Source organism: Macrotis lagotis, chromosome 8 (assembly GCF_037893015.1).
Source record: "Macrotis lagotis isolate mMagLag1 chromosome 8, bilby.v1.9.chrom.fasta, whole genome shotgun sequence".
NCBI lineage: Eukaryota > Metazoa > Chordata > Mammalia > Peramelemorphia > Peramelidae > Macrotis > Macrotis lagotis.
In genome coordinates this window covers 142,664,629-142,681,142 of record NC_133665.1, presented here as the reverse complement: position 1 = coordinate 142,681,142, position 16,514 = coordinate 142,664,629, and the positions used below count along the sequence as shown (strand labels likewise).

The 16,514-nt window shown below is 42.7% G+C and overlaps 1 protein-coding gene across 16 annotated transcripts in view; it reads left to right on the top strand.

The window, feature by feature from the left end:
* The window catches only part of ATP2B2 (ATPase plasma membrane Ca2+ transporting 2), a 681,398-nt gene that overhangs the window by 324,192 nt on the left and 340,692 nt on the right, over positions 1-16,514 (top strand). The window contains exon 1 of one of the 16 annotated variants that reach the window (XM_074198578.1): positions 379-15,132. The exons of the other annotated variants lie outside the window; for them this stretch is intronic. The gene's annotated coding sequence lies outside the window, so the exon portion shown is untranslated. Of the gene's footprint in view, positions 1-378; positions 15,133-16,514 lie in introns of those variants that run through there. 16 annotated transcript variants of the gene reach the window in all.

Below are 16,514 nucleotides of genomic sequence, written 5' to 3'. Positions count from 1 at the left end.
CAAGATAAGGTAAAAAACTTTAGGAGGGTCCAAGGTTTGGGAAGGGGGGAGATGAGGATGATGGTTGGAGTTAAGGCAGTATAGTGTAGAAATAGCAGCAGACTTCATTGCGAAAGACCTGGATTTGGGGGTGGCTAGGTGGCACAGTGGATAAAACACCGGCCCGGAGTCAGGAGTCCCTGGGTTCAAATCTGGTTACTTAATAATTACCTAGCTGTATGGCCTTGGGCAAGCCACTTTTTTTTTTTTTTTTTTTTTTTTTTAGGTTTTTTGCTAGGCTTGCCCAAGACCACACAGCTAGGTAATTATTAAGTGTCTGAGACCGGATTTGAACCCAGGGACTCCTGACTCCAGGGCCAGTGCTTTATCCACTGTGCCACCTAGCCACCCACTTGGGCAAGCCACTTAACCCCATTTGCCTTGCAAAAAAAAAACCTAAAAAAAAAGACTTGGATTTGAATTTTGCTTCTGACACCAAATATTATCTGAATGTTCATGGGCAAAGTCATGAAACCTCTATGAGTCTCAGTTTCTTCATCTGTAAAATGGAAAAACACTATTTGTACTACATTGCCTGCAACATGATTGGAAAGTGAGTTCTTGGTAAAGGATAGAACACAGTCAAAAGATGGGTCAGCTATCCTTTAAATATTGATCTGTATCTTACAATCAGCTCCATTGATTTACAGGCACATGGAAGAATGGGATAATGGCGATTTAGAGGGGGCACAGTGTCCAGTCAGAGAATGCATAATAGATTGTAGGAACTTAGAGTATAAGAGTTGAATGTACTTATCTAGTTCAAACTCCTCCTTGTTTTATGAACAGGAGAAATGAGGTCCAATGATGGGGAAACTCAGGTCCTTTGATTCCAAGACTGGAATCCAGAGACTCTGTCTACTTCACAACTGTGATTGTTTTGATAGTTCATTGTTCCTTAAGGATTTCTCATTCCTGTTGATTAAAATCTAGAATCTTCAACCTGGACATTCAAAGTTCATCATAATCTGACTTCAGTTTCCACTCTTGGCCCTACTTCCTACTGCTCTACTTCCCCCTTAAATTCTCAGGTATATTTTTGCTTGCCTTGGTGTCTTTGTTTTTAGGTTTTTGCAAGGCAAACGGGGTTAAGTAGCTTGCCCAAGGCCACAGAGCTAGGTAATTATTAAGTGTCTGAGACTGAATTTGAACCTAGGTACTCCTGACTCCAAGGCAGGTGCTTTATCAACTGTGCCACCTAGCCTAGCTGCCCCTGGTGTCTTTGTTAATGCTGAATCCTGTCTCCTTCTCCTGCCTTTTTCCTACTTACTGCCTTCCACTCCTCCTTCCCATCTACCAATCCCAAGTTCGGTGGTACAAAGGATAGGACACTGAATTTGTATAGTGAGAAGCACCTGAATCTGAATCCTGTTTCAGACATGCACTAGTGGTGTGATTCCAGACAAATCTCTTAATCTCACCTGCTTAAATTTCTCCTCTATAAAATGGGGGGTGGGGGGGTGGACTAGGAGTTGACCCCTAAGCTTCATCCTAGCTCTAAATCTCTATCCCTTATAATTCTCCACATCTCCCACTCATCCTTTAAGGTCCAATTCAAATGCCGTTTCCTCCAGCAGCACAGCCAAAAGCAATCTTTTTTTTCTGCGTATTTGTACCTATGGCCATTTACTAGCACTTTTGCACTTAGAACATTTTGTGTTACCTTTACTCTGTTTGCCATTTAAAATAATCCTCCTTAAACAATCTCCATACTATCTTGTCAAATGAATTCTACATTATTCTTTTTCATGCACTCTGTCCGTCAGCCATCCTGGTTTCCATGCTGTTTTTAGACGAACAATTCCATTTGCTGCCTCTGTGCTTTTTTTCCATTGTCTGGAATGCTTTTCTTCCTAACCTTTATCTTCTTGAAACTTATCATCATTTGAGGTTCAACCTTTCTTGATCCATCTCATTCCATATTTACTGTTCTTCCCACCCTAATCTAATTTGTATTTATTTCTCTGTGTAGACAACCTTCCCTTCTCTCCTCAGGGAACCAGGATTGCTTTGTTTTATTTATTTCTCTAGAGTCTAGAACTGTGTCTTAATAAATGCTGTGGTCTTGAATGAACTTTGTTCATGTGCCTCAGGGCAAGGCATGTCCACTGTTCTCTACTCTCTATTGCACACACTGTCTCTCTCTAGGATAAGAGAATCAAGGAAGAGACTTCTGACCTATGGCCAAGAGGATTCCAGAACTGCCAGGTCCCAGAATTAGGGGGAGATGGGGGAGGAGAAAGGAAAACCTCAAAATGCAGAGTCTAAAGTCTTATGTGTTGGCTACAAGCAAGTACTGTCCTGAGAGTGAAGGATACAAGGGCTAAAGCCAGTCAATCCTTTTCCTTAAGAAGCTAACATTCTCCTGGCAAAAACCGATATAAACAAAAGTAAGCACATTAAAAAATATACTATATATAAAGCAGTTTTGAAATGAGGACAAAACATTGATAACTGAGGAGATCAGAAAAAGGAAAGGAGGTTACAGATCTAAAGTATTTGTATATCATTATTTGAGCTCCAAGGACTTCCAATGTCTTTAAGGGACAATAAGTATTTTGGTTGTAGAGAGACCTTAAAGATGTAAAATACTTTAGAATATAAATTAAGAAAATTGAAAGAATAGTAGATATAATTTAATTCTAATCCCTTAATTTTATTTCATTGATAAATATTTTTAATGGTACTTTCATTTCAAAGCATATCTCTCTCCCCTCTCTTACCCCAGTAAGTTATACCATACAACAATGAATCAAAAAAAGAGAAAACAAATAGCTCAGCAAAACTTACCAATACATCAGCTGAGTCTGATGGTATAAACAAAATCTGCTCCCATAGTCTTCCACCTCTGCAAAGATAAAAGGAGATTAATTTCTAGCTCCCTCCATTGGAGCCAAGTTTGATCATTACAATTTCATAGTTCATGTTTGCTGTTCTTTCTATTTCCATTGTTATAGTCATTGTTTACTGTTTTTCTTGTTCTCCTTACTTCCCTTTGTATCTGTTCATCTATGTCAATCCCTTCATATTTCAGAAGAGAAAACTAATACCCTAAAGGAAAAATTACTTTCTCAGGGTCATGTCTGGTTAATAAAGGAACTAGGACTAAAACCAAATCCCAGTCTTTAATTTTAGTCTCAACTATGCCACAGACTATCAGAGAAGTTAGAATTTGTAATGTATGTATTCCTTATTCCCCTATCTATAAAATGGGTCTCCCATATAGATCCTGGTACAGGACTGGTCATTATTAGAAACTCAATAAATATCTGGTGAAAAAAAATGAATGGGCCAAGGAATGTAGGGCTCCTCTTTCTCCTCCCCTCCCCTTCCCTCCCCCTCCTCGCTTTTCTCTTCATGGCTCTTTGAAAATAAAAAGTTATAGAAACATATTCACTCTCAATATTTGACCAGTTTTCCTTTCAAAGATGGAATACCATAAAAGCTATGACTTACTTATTGTCACATAGAATTAAGAGTTGGAAGAGACTCTATAAGTCATCTAATCCAACTCCCTTATTTTAAAAAGGAGGGTGGCATCTGGAGGCAGAAGGCCCGAAGAGGTTAAATAATTTGCCCCAGATTCCCACAGATCCTAAGTAACAGAGTCAAAATTCAGATATGGGTCTTCTTAACTCCTAGCCCAGTGTTCTTTCCACTACACAATTCACATAAAGGAGAAGAGAGGGTAGGTTCCAAGATGATAATTCAGGAAAGGTTGGTCTCGACTAGAAGAAAACCCAAGCCAATTAGCCAATAAACATTGTTTATCATAGTATCATAATTGTGATCTGAAAGGGATCTCTGAAACCATGTTGTCCACATTCATTTTGCAGATGAGAACTAGGACCTGGAAAAATTAAATGATGCATAGACTCACATTGATATAATTACCAGGGGGAGGATATCAATCCAGGGTTTCTACAGTACCACATTGGGGAGACAATGAAAAAAAAACCTAGCAGAACTTACATTCTACCAGGAATGACAATCTCCCTTTTCCATGTTAAATATATATACATATATATATATATATATATATATACATAAACATATATATATATGTATATTTATAACATGCTCATATATATAACTACATGCTCATGAGATAAGACAGAGAAAGAAGATACAAGGCAATCTCGGATGGAAAGATATTAGTCACTGAGAGGTCACTAAGTTTCTGTAACTATAAAAATGCAAATCATTTGAGCTGGAAGGTCCTCAGAGGTTATCTTGTTCAGTCCCTCTTGTTTTATAGATGGGTAAACTGAAGGCCTGAAGACAGTTCACTGGATTGCCTAAAATCACCCACTTAGTGACTGAGTCAAATTCAAACTCAGGACTTAAGACTCTAGTATTGCCCTCTATTTGGCTATGGATGGATCTGTAACTCTCAAGTTCCTTGGATTATTTTTATTTGCCACATATTTACTAAGTTCAGGTGAAGCTCAAGGTATTGTGCTAGCTCCTTGAAAAAGAACTAAAGAGGACTTGTCAGTAAGGAGCTTACAGTCTAATAGTGAGTGTGGCAAAGTGGGTAGGAGAGAGATGAGATGTTTGTAAATATCTCTGCTATACAGTTGTATAGTCAATGCAAAGGAGAGGTGGGTGGGAGAAGGATGGGAATATGTCAAGAAAAGTGTCATGGATGAAGTGATACCCGAGATTCAGTCTTAATGATAGAGGCAGATTTTAATATAATATATAATATAATTTAATATAATTTTAATGTAGAAATGGACTCAGAGAATCTTGGACCAGACCCAACTTCTGGCACTTACTATACTGTATATTCTTGAGCAAATCACTTACCTTCTGAGATTCCTCATTTATAAAATGTTAAGTATTTAGAATAGAGATGGTCTCTGAAATCTGATCCTTGTATGCTATGATTTGAACAATTTATGACCTTGGACAAATCATCAGGGTCCCTCACCTTTAAAATTTGGGAGTTGGCTTCAATAGTGCCTAAGGTTTCTATCAACACTGAATGAATGTGTGACCCTATAATCTTCTAATCTTGGAGTTCTTTTCTCAAGTGAAGATGAGGACTGGGACCTTGGGACTCTATTCCCAACATGGGGCCAGCATAAACTGGCTTAGAGATTGGCAAGAACAGAATGAGAATGGGAGTCTGGAAGGGGGTTACAGAGAGTGTTCTAATTTGAGTAGAACACAGGATCTGTGAAGGGAAGTCATGTGAGATAAGACTGGAAAAAAAGTAGTTTGACTTCAGATTGGACAGAACCTGCAATGGCAGGATCAGAAGTTGATTATTCACTTGGCAATGAGGAGCTATTGAAGGGCGTTTAAGCAAGGTTTGTCTGGGTCTGTCTGTGCATGTGGAAAAAGTGTCTGACCTGAAAAGCATTTGTATGAAGACTGGAGGGGGGACACTGATGAAAACATGGGAGACCCCCACATTCAGATCCTGGAAATAACAGTTTCCAGAGATTCATTATGATACCCCTGAAAAGTAAAACACTGGATTGATGAAACATCCTCATCTTAATGGGAGGAGAAATAAGGACTTACCTATTTGGATTTAATCACTATTCCTTTTATTATCACCTCACACCTGGTGTCCTGAACAATTACCCATTGGGGCTGTGAGTTCACATGCCCTCTCCTTCTTGGGATTAATTCATATTCACTTCTTTTTCACTTCTCTGAGGAGCTAATCCTGGAAGAAATGATTGACATTTCTTAACTGCTTTTATTGATCTGATAGTATCATAGAATTATAGAGGAGAAAGGAATCTTGAAGGTCATTTCAGTTAACCTTCTGATGTGAAGGCTAAATGAATTAACAAACAAACTAGTGCTAGACTCTGGGGATAAAAAATATAAAAATGAGAGACAGTTACTATCCTCCAGAAGCTTCTATTCAATGGAGGAAGCCTGTCTGTAGCATAGAATCTGAGCCTCAACAGGATCTAAGTAGGAAGGGACATACACTTATAGCCCAAACTAGAAAGATTTCCCTGTACCTGAGCAGTGGTCCCATGGCCTCTTCTTGAAGACCTACACCTTCTGGAGCAACTCATTTCACTTTGGAATGGTTCGCTCTAAGGGTTAGAATTATTTTTTCCTTATATCCATCCTAAATTTGATATTCCTACCTCTGTTCCTTTGGGCCAAGCAGACTTATAGAATGTTCAACCTGAGATAGACTTAGAGAATGTTAATCCTGAGAGCAACCCCAGAGCTCATCTAGGCCAACTGAATTTGAAGCATGAATTCTATCTACACCCTCTCTCAAGTGTCCATCGAAGCCACAAGCAGCTGACTATCATCCATGTGGGGCAGTGATCCTCGGGTAGATATTGTTCCTCAGCTTGAGCCCAAATCTGCCTTTCTGTAACTTTTCAGTTTTGTATCAATAACCTCAGAGATTGTCTGTCCCCTTTTTGATGTAACAATTGTATCTTCCAAAGTCAGTCCTTTAAGTTGGAATCCTTGAAATGGATGATGCTGATGATGCTGGTGGATGATTATGCTGTAGATAATACAAACATCAACATCAGTATTGATAACAGTTTGATTTATAGAGTACAGTTTACAAATGTAATAGATATTTATGGAACCTTCTTCTTCCCAATAGCTCCTGGTCCTTTTAACTTGTTCCATGCTGGATTGAGTTTTATTGGAGAGATAGCCTTGTGAGATAGCACAAAATTACCATCCCCATTTTAGAGATCATCAAACTGAGGCTCTGGAAATTATAGGATCCCACCAAGAGTTACATTGGGAGTGTCAGAAATTAGGATGCAAATGATCATTTTCTGGTCCCAAGTCTTAGTCCTCTTCTTGCTTCTTTGATCTAATAAGTTGTGTTTACAGAGCCTTTCTGAGTTTGCAAAAACACATTTTTTAGAGGTAGGAAGTGGGAGGATTGATATTCTATTTTGCAGATGAGAAAAATGATTCCTGTTGTCCAGTTCTCTTGAGCACTCTCCCCATCCACTGTCCTTTCCTCTAGGTGGTGCTGACATTAGCGTTGGCAGCCTTGGAAGTAGGAAGACCTGAGTTTCAATCTTGCCTCGGGAAATTGCTGGTTGGGTGACCGTGGGCAAATCACCTAACTGCTCATTCCCTCAGTTTTCTCCTCTGTAAGATGAGAGGGTTGGACTCAATGGTCTCTAAGGTCCTTTTGTAAAGACTAAAGAGTATGTTTCAAGTCTTGGTTCCGATACTACCCATGGAGCTCTGGGCAAATTGTTGTAACCCTGAATTAGTTAATCATTTCATCACCCTGACCTTCAGTCCCTTCATCAGTAATTTGGAATTGAAAATAATACTTTGGTTTCCTCTTTCAGAGATTTGTTTCAGGGATTGTGCTTTAAAAATAATTACCTTATAAATACCCCATAAAGGTGAATTATTAGTTATCATAATAATATAATCTGTTGGGTGTATAGATGGTTTCATGGTGGTTTTTCCTTGAATGTATTTGCACTGATCCTCTCAACTCATGATTATAGAATCATTTGTAGACAGTATAATCCAGGAGTTTTCAGCCTGGGATCCATGATCTATTTAAAAACAAAATTTAATAAATGTGCTTCAATGCAACCAGATTTCTTTACAATCCTCTGTATTTAATATTATGCATTTAAAAATGTTATTCTGGGAAGTGGCTGTATTTCCCCAACTGCCAAAGGTATACGTGACTCCCCAAGTGGTTAAGAACCTTTGATCTGGGGGGCAGCTAGGTATTGCAGTGGATAGGCCCTGTAGTCAAGAGGATCTGAGTTCAAAATCGGTCTTAGACACACCTAGCTGTGTGACCTTGGGCAAGTCACTTAACCCTGCTCTCTTGCAAAAAAAAAAGAATCCTTGCTCTGACTTGACCCCCCCTCAGAAGATTAAAACAAAGGCTCAGAGGCATTACAGAGAAGTCCACAGAGGTCTTAACTTCCAGTACAATCTGATTAAACAAGTATTTATCAAATCCTTCCTTTGTGTAAGATACTGAGGATATAAAGACAAAATGGAAAAAAAAAACCCTTTGTCCTTAGGGAGTTGACATTCTGTGGGGGCAGGGGTCCGGGACATGTCAACTAGAGGTATATAACGCTAATTTGCTGAGGATATGAGCTTCTCCCAATTCTTCTTGACCCAGTGGACTAATTGTCCCTGGAATTTTCTTGGCAAAGATACTGGAATGGGTAACATTTCCTTCTCCACTAAAGCAGCTTGCTCAGTCCACAGAGTAGAAGTATATGAGGTCAGATCTGAACTCTGGTCTTTCTGACTTCAGGTCTAGTGCTCTAAGCACTGCACCACCCAGCTCCCATGCAGATTGCAGCAAGTGAGCAGAGCCTTGAAAGCAGCTGGAGATGGAGAGGCAGAGTTTTAAGAGGGAGTGAATTTCAGGGATGGGGAAAGCCTGGTCAAAGCTTTGCTTGGCCATGAAATGTTGAGTTTATGGGAACAGCCAGTAGGCTCATGGGGTCAGAATGTTGACTCTAAAATATACTTGGAAAGGTTAACCATTGGAAGAAGTTAGAGAGAAGCAGGTCAGTTCATAAAGTTATGTCTTGAGTTGATTATACCTAAGAAGAAAAGCAAGATTTATGTAATAGAGTCACATTTCATATATAATTCTTTTCTATTTTCTTTCTTTTTTTTTTTTCTTGCAAGGCAATGGAGTTAAGGGACTTGCCCAATGTTACACAGCTAGGTAATTATTAAGTGTCTGAGGCTGGATTTGAACTCAGGTACTCCTGACTCCAGGGTGAGTGCTCTATCCATTGTGCCACCTAGCCACCCCAATTCTCTCCTATTTTAAATAAAGTGGAAATGCTCATTTTATTTTTTGGTTGTTAAGTTCAGTATCAAAATGAAATTAAATTAAAATAAGCAACTTATACTGGAAATAGATTAAGGATAATATATGCCAATCTAGAGTTGGCTTTTTCTTTTGTGGGCAATGGGGAGCCATTGAAGCTTCCTGAGCAGGTTGGAGGGCAAAAGAAAGACTTTGTACTTTGTATTCCCCACAGAACCTAGGGGAAAGCTAGATACCACACAGACTCCAGAAATGTTCTTTGAATTGAATAAGAATGAAATCCTTCCTTTCCTACTCCCTTCCCCTATCCTCCATCCTCCAGGCACTAATCTCACCCCTCTTCCCAACTCCCCCTCTGTCCCTCATCAGATCTATAGCTTTCCTTTGGACCTTCCCTTGCTCAAGCCTGGGTTGGCCTTCTTTTGGCATTTCCTCATTTTGATCATCCGACTTTTTCCAGCCTCCATAAAGCATGACCCCATCCTACCCTTCCGAACTTTCCAGGTATTTGGAAACCTTATTTTTTAATGTTCCAGAATTGCCCCTCAGACACACCTTGCACCTCAAGCCCTCATCTCAACTGTGTGTCTTGAAAAGTCCAGATGGCAGATGACATAGATTTATTGATCTGTTTTTTTTTTTTAATGGAAAGAAGCCCCGAAGGGAGACAGATTTGGATTCACTTATGAGCAGGAGCTTTCTAATCACCAGAGCAATGAAACAGGCTCATCAGGATGGGATTGGGCTTTGAACCCATCACACATGTAGACACACACACACACACACACACACACACACACAGGATGAAGCAACTGTGGATGTATAGCCTAGAGAAGAGACCATTCAAGGATGATAATAATTTTCTTCAATTATCTGAAAGGTTGTCATGAAGAAAAGCGATTAGATTAGTTCTCCTTGGCCCCAGAAGGCAGAACAAGAAGCAAAGTTGCAAAGGGGGAAAATTGAATCTTGATGTTAGAGAAAAAACTTCCTAATATAATGCTAGCTAACATTTATATAGTGCTTTTTATGTTTTAGGCACTGTGCTAAGTATTTTAAAATTATCATCTCATTACAATCCTGGGAGGAAGGTGATTTTATGATCTCTATTTTATACATGAGGAAACTGAGGCAAACAGAGGTGAAGTGACTTGCCTAGGGACAGGCAGTTAGTAAATGTCTGAGGCTGGATTTGATCTCAGGTCTTTCTGAGTCCAGGTCTGATGCTCTCTCCACTGCACCCATCATTGCCGGTGTTGTCCAAAAGTACCATGGCTAGTTCCCTGAGTTGGAGGTTTTTATAGAGACAAGAGGGCAGTTTGGTAATGCAGAAGCTTAGAATCAGAAAGACTCATCTTCTTTGAGTTCAAATCTGCCCTTAGACACTTAGTAGCTGTGTGACTCTGTGTGGTCCCCATAATGAGAAGACAGGACTCATAGTAAAGTCCCTGATGTTGGGAAAGACTGAAGGCAAAAGGAGAAGGGGATGTAGCAAGTGAGATGAATAGTGTCATAGAAGCAGCAAGCATCAGATCAGGCAGACTATGAGAGTTAGTGAAGGATAGAAGGGGCTGGTGGGCTATGATCCATGGGATCGTGAAGGGCAGGCATGACTGAACAACTGAACATCAAAAATAATTGCATCAACCTCTAAAGATAATGTTTTAAAATTAATAACATTTCATACACAGTGGTTCCCTAAAACTTTCATTATAAGAAAAATTAGAAGAGAACACAAATAATATGGATTTAAAATATGAAATAAAGTTATTGACAGTCAAACCCTCAACTTAACCCTGTTTGCCTCAGTTTCCTCTTTGGTAAAATGAGAAGGAAAAAGCAAATCATTCTAGTATCTGCCAAGAAGACCCCAAAACAGAGTAGTGAAGAGTTGGATGCCACTGAAAATGACTAAACCTCAAACATCAACAAAAAGGGAGAGATTGGTTGTCTGTTTTTAAGGGGAGGATTCTTTTTCTTTCAGCTCATTCTGGTTAGTGTGCTTATTTATCTCCTATGTGAGTTCTTAGACATAGGTTCTGAGTGACCTTCTGTGAAGGATACTAGAAAGAATGGCTGGTAATAGGGTGGGTGCCTAGACTAAATGTCTCTTAAGAACAGTTCTAAGATTCTAGTATTTTTTGTTGTGGTTAACCTGTTTTGATGGACTTGGCCTTGACTGAGGATCAGGAATATTCTGGAGTCAGAAAAAATCCAGCTAAGATTCACCATCTCACCCAGAATTTGGTAATTTCCTGTCTAGCCTGATGGAACTGTCCTTATTCCTAGAACCCTTCCTACCTGTAGATTTATTTTATTGGAGATAAGGACCACACCTGGGCAGTATTATGGTCACCAGTCTGAATTTCTAATTTGGGGGCTTTGCCCTTTTCATGCCTCACCCCATATACTAAATTGTTACAGCTACAAGGGTCCATAGAGATCAGTTAGTTAAAATTGAGTGAAACCCCCTCATATTACAGATGAGAAAATTGAGGACCAGAGAAAGGGGCTGATGTGGCCAAGGACACAGTTGCTTAGTGGCTGATCTGGGAATCCAACCTAGGTCACCTGATTCTTAGCCTGGGCTTGTTTTTTATTTCTTTTTCTCTTTTCCCTTTTACTGCATCGCACTGGGTTTAGAAGCCCAGCTGTCTGCCAGTTATTAGAAGGGATCTGATAAACTCCCCTGCACCAAATTGATACGGGCTTGTATCCTTCCAGGAATAGTTGGACTTTGAGCAGAGGAAAATGACTGACCCTGCAAGAATGGGTTACCAGGTGGAATTCCCCCTTCTGCCCCACTGACCTGGTCCAGGCCACCTATGCCAGTTTCTGTGTGTGGTGTGTGTATGTGTGTAAAGTGCATAAGCAAGTTGTTTGGCATCCCTACACTAAGTAGACCAGTGTGTATCCTGTCTACCTGCGAGACTGGCCTTGGGGCAGTTTTATTTAAAAAAAAAAAACAAAGACTTTAGTATACTATACTAAAAGACTTTAGTCTTCTTCCCAGGGCAATGCCCCTACCTCCATTTGGTGGCATTATTCTCCACTCACCTTTTCCCCACTTCTCTCTCACCTTAGCCATCTGTAGGCTTTCCTTTTGGACTTGGATTAGAATCTTTCCTAAATGGTGGCAAGTTTTCACTTGCATCAAGATGGAAGGAAATTGTCTTTTGGGGTCAGGGCTGAAGCAAGGATGGAGTAGGAACCAAGCCAGACTCTCTTCCCCAATGGGCTGTTCTTGGAGCCTGCACAGTGAGGCCACCCCAGCGGTGCAGAGAAGACTTATGAGTTTGTTTTCCCATAACATACTGATCTGGGTAAAATTAGATTAAATTATAATAAGGGAAGCAATCTTTTTTTTTTTTTTTGCATGGCAATGGGGTTAAGTGACTTGCCCAAGGTCACATAGTTAGGTAATTATTAAATATCTAAGGCCAGATTTGAACTTGGTCAAGGGAAGCAATCTTGAAGAAAAAGGATAAAGGGGACAAAAGGTAAGATGTAGTCTGGAGGGGGCAATTAGTGGAAGTCATTGTGGTATTTTGGAAAATCCTTTTGGGTTTGGAATCTGAAGATCTGGATTCAAATCTTGCTGTAGATACTCAGTAGTTGTATGTCCTAGATGAACCTCAGCTTCCTCATTTTTAAAATGGGGTCATTGGATTTGATGACCCAGGAGGAGGATTCTAACTTTTAAATCTTTGATCCTATAATGTAGATGATGGTTTGGCATTATGTTAGGACTGGGAGCTAGGAGGAAAAGGGTTAATTATTTTCAGATTATGAATATCTGAAGTGTTTTTTAAAAGCTACTAGTCCAAGGCCACTAAGTCCTCTTCCTCCTTGTTCCATTGGTCACTTCTCAGTCACTATGTGAGTTGCCCAACACCTAGGATCTGTAAGCTACAGTCTCTGCTTCTCTTTCCCCCAGGGATTGCCTGCTTCTGCCACCATCCTTGGCCTAGAAGGTGTGTGGTCATGCAAGAATCACTCTATGCCTTCAAATGATGGGATGGGGGGGAGAGGCCTGTATTTGGAGCCAGGGGATCCGTGTTTGAATCTTGGTTTTTATTTCTACCTACCTGTGTGACCTTGGGAAGTTTTTCCACCCTGGTCCTTGGTGACCCTCACTGTAAAATGGAGGGCCTGGACTCAGTGGTCTTCCTGATCTAGCATTCTATGACACCTTGATGCTTTCTCCCTGGGTGACCTTGATGGGCAAATCCCTTAGAGTCCCTGGGCCTCTGTCTCCACCTCTACAAAATGATGAGGGTGACCTACATGGCCTCTGAGGTTCCTTCCAGCTTCAGATCTGGAGTCTATTTCCATCTCCTCTGCCATCCACAGCCCCACCGAGGATGGTAAGGGAGGGAATGCAGTGTGGGGCAGAGAAGGAAGCTAGCCGGGCCATGGAGCTCTGGTGTCCTCTGCCTCTCTCATTGGCCAGGTGAGTGGATTTGACTGATTAGGGATCTTGGCTGTTCCAGGCTGCCTTGCTTGCCTCCCTCCCTCCCACCCCCTCTTCTATATTGCTTCCATTTTGGTGCAGTGCAGACTTTTGGTTTTAACTAGCCGAATTGATATTCTGAGCAAGCCTGTGAGCAGGGATGACAGAGCTTCTCTAAGCATATGGGGGAGCTAGCTTGGCCTGCAGCTGCCCGCTCTGTCCGTCACGGAGTCTGGCTGGCCCCGAATGCCTTCCAACTTTAAAGGAATAGAGAGGCATTTTGGCTTCCCCCCTCTTTTTCCTTTCAGTCACATTTCCTAAGAACAGACAGGGGTCCATAGACTGGTGTGTGAGAGTATGTGTGTGTGTGTGTGTGTGCATGTGTGTGTGTAGGGGGGACACAGGGCCATTTTAGGATGAGATGGCCTTAGGCAGGCCATCTGTTTAAGAACAGAAAGGAGCAAAAAATCCAAAATTCACAGAGGGTCCACTGACCTTGGAATTTCCGATTCCCCAACTTTCTTTGCTCTCAAGCCCCCTGCCCCTCTCCCCAGTCTTCCAGTTTTAAAGGGATTTGCCTATGGTGAAATAGGGAGGAAACTAGATTAGGTGGGTTTGGGGCTTTCAAAGCTGATTGTAGGTGACAGACCCCCAAAATGTCCCAGGGATGGCTGGGAAGTAAGTCAATGCTCAGCCCGTTAACTCTTTCCACATATGTTTCCTGCCCCAAGCTCTTTATTCTTGCAACAAGTATTCAGGCAGCATAAAAGCCCATGCTTTCTCTCAGTCTCAAGAAGCCCCAGGGATCAATGAACGACTCTGAAGCAGCTGTCCCTCAGAGAGGCTTCCTTTCAGGCCAAAGTCCCAGGGAATCCTAGAACCTTAGAACATGAGAATTGGCAGGAAGGACTTTAGGGCTCTGTCCACTAGGGTTCCTGTCCCTGCTCTTGGGACTCCCAACGCCCAGCTAGGTCTGATCTACATTGGGGAAGGGGGGGCAGTTAAACTGTGTCCGAGAGCCCCTGGGTCTCTGGGGCCGTTGTCTGGTGGCCCTAGGTCCTGCCTAGTGCAAGCTGTCCAAGCTCACACCGCTACATCTCTCTATATTGGTAAGGCCGCAGGGTCCTGTCTCCAGATCCCTGGGAAGAGATTGGGATTGGAGGTGGCTTGTCTATGCTCAGTTCTGCAGGGTCAGGAATAATTTCACCAAGTTGGTGGGGACGAAGGTGGCCTTTTTCGAAAATGACTTCCCTGGGAACCCCATCTGGACCACCCTCTCCCTTGTCCAAAGTCATGAAGCAGGCAGGCCCTCAGCCCCCCCTCGCCCCCCACCCTGGCTGCCTCCCTTCCTTCCCCATGGGATTGCCATCGAACCTGTCAGTCCTTGTCCTTGACGGCTTCTCCCACTTCTGGGTAGGTGGCATATTCCTGGGAGTTTGCCATCTTCTGTATTTGTTGTTATCCCAAGGGACGTATTAAAGGAACAAACAACATGGTGGTTGATTCCACCTTCCCCCCCTCCTTCCCCCCAAATCCCCCTCTACCTCCCGGTGGAGAAAGCTTTTTTTTTTTTTTTTTTTGCCCTTACTCCATGGGCCTCCTTTCTTTCCCCCTTCCAACAGCCTTAAGCTGAGGGCAGAAGCATCCCCCGAGATTGCATTTTGCTGCTGAGATGCTCTCATAAATATACGAGCTCCCTCCCCTACCTGCTTCATCAGGATGGTACAGTCTGCAGAGGGACTCCAGGCGGCTAGCCCAGCCTCTCACCGCCTTCCAGATGCGGTACAGTGATTATTCGGCTGGGCAACTGGAAATCCTCTTGGATGGGTGATGATTTCTTAGCCAAGTAAGTAGCGACATCCACAGCATGAGAAATAAAAAGAAAAGCTTTCCCCTCTTCCCTTCCCCCACCATCTTCTCTATTTTTTGGAGGGGGGAGGGGAAGGGGGATGGCTAGTGGGGGCTTGTTTATTTGGCATCCTGTTTCTCTGGGAAGCAGGAACTGATGGGGGAATTGTGTGGATGCATGGATGTCTGTGTGTGTGTGTGTGTGTGTGTGTGTGTGTGTGTGTGTGTAAGGGGTGGCAGTGGCTTAATCTGATGGAAGCTTTAGGTCTGGGACCTGGGAATCTCTGGGAAGGCAAGGCACATTTACATGATGTTACGCAAGGGGATAGGAGAAGGGCAAGGTTCTCTCCAAAATAAATATCACTTGGGGTGAGGTTGTAAATGACTCCGGGATTGCAGGGCTGGGGGGTTTAGGGTAAAAGTCCTGGTGCTGCAGGCTTAGCTTTTGCCCAGAAATCAGTTATTACTTAAGGAGGGACCCCGGCACAGGTGAGCTTAGCTCAGAATCTGGGGATCCTGGGAGTGTGGCTAGCTTTTTTTGGGGGGGGCAGGGTTTTTTTTGGGGGGGGATCTGGTGGTGTATCATCCAGAGGGTTTCCAAGAAGACCTTTGGAGGGATTCTAATGGGCAACTTTCCCAGGGGGTGCTGTGGACAGCGCTGGGGGTCCCTGGAGAAGGCATCGGCACCTGTAGGGAGCTGGGGGCAGTGGCAGCGGTGGGGTTAATGTACTTGGAAAGGGATCACTTTGCACCATTTACGTTGCAGGGTGTAGTTAGAGAGTGAGCCTGGGTCTGCATTAAAATTGGATGCCTTTCTGAGGATGCTGGCTCATAGTTGGGTCTTTGGAGAAGCTTGATGCCGGCACAGATGGAGGGGACTCATGGGCTACTCTGCTGAGTTCTCTCCAGCCTCTTGTGGCTTGCTGGTCATGCTTCCCCCTCCCCTGGCTGTTCCAGAGTCTCTCCCAGATGAACATGTAGGGGCAGCTTCAGAATCCAAGCAGAGGCTTCTGCATCTGTTCCCCCATCACCCCGGGTCATCAATTTTCAAACTCCAAGCAGGGCTGTCACAGGCTCCAAGGAGGAGCCTGCTGGCTTCCCCCTGCTTGTTACGTAAAAGACCCAACAGTCTCTTCATCCACTTGGGTGCCGGGGACTTCTCCGTTTGATGTGGATGGTGCATCAGCTCTGGGTCTGGGTCTGGGTCTGTCCCCTGTGATCTCATTTACCTGCTATCACCTCCCCACCTCCAACCCTTCCTTCCCCATCCCACAAGCTGCGGGCTTTTCTCTGCCATTGCCTGGCAGAGAAGTATCCTCTGCCTTAATGAAATGGGAACTTTGGGTCATCTCAGGAGCTTGGAACAGCCAGAGTGAATCT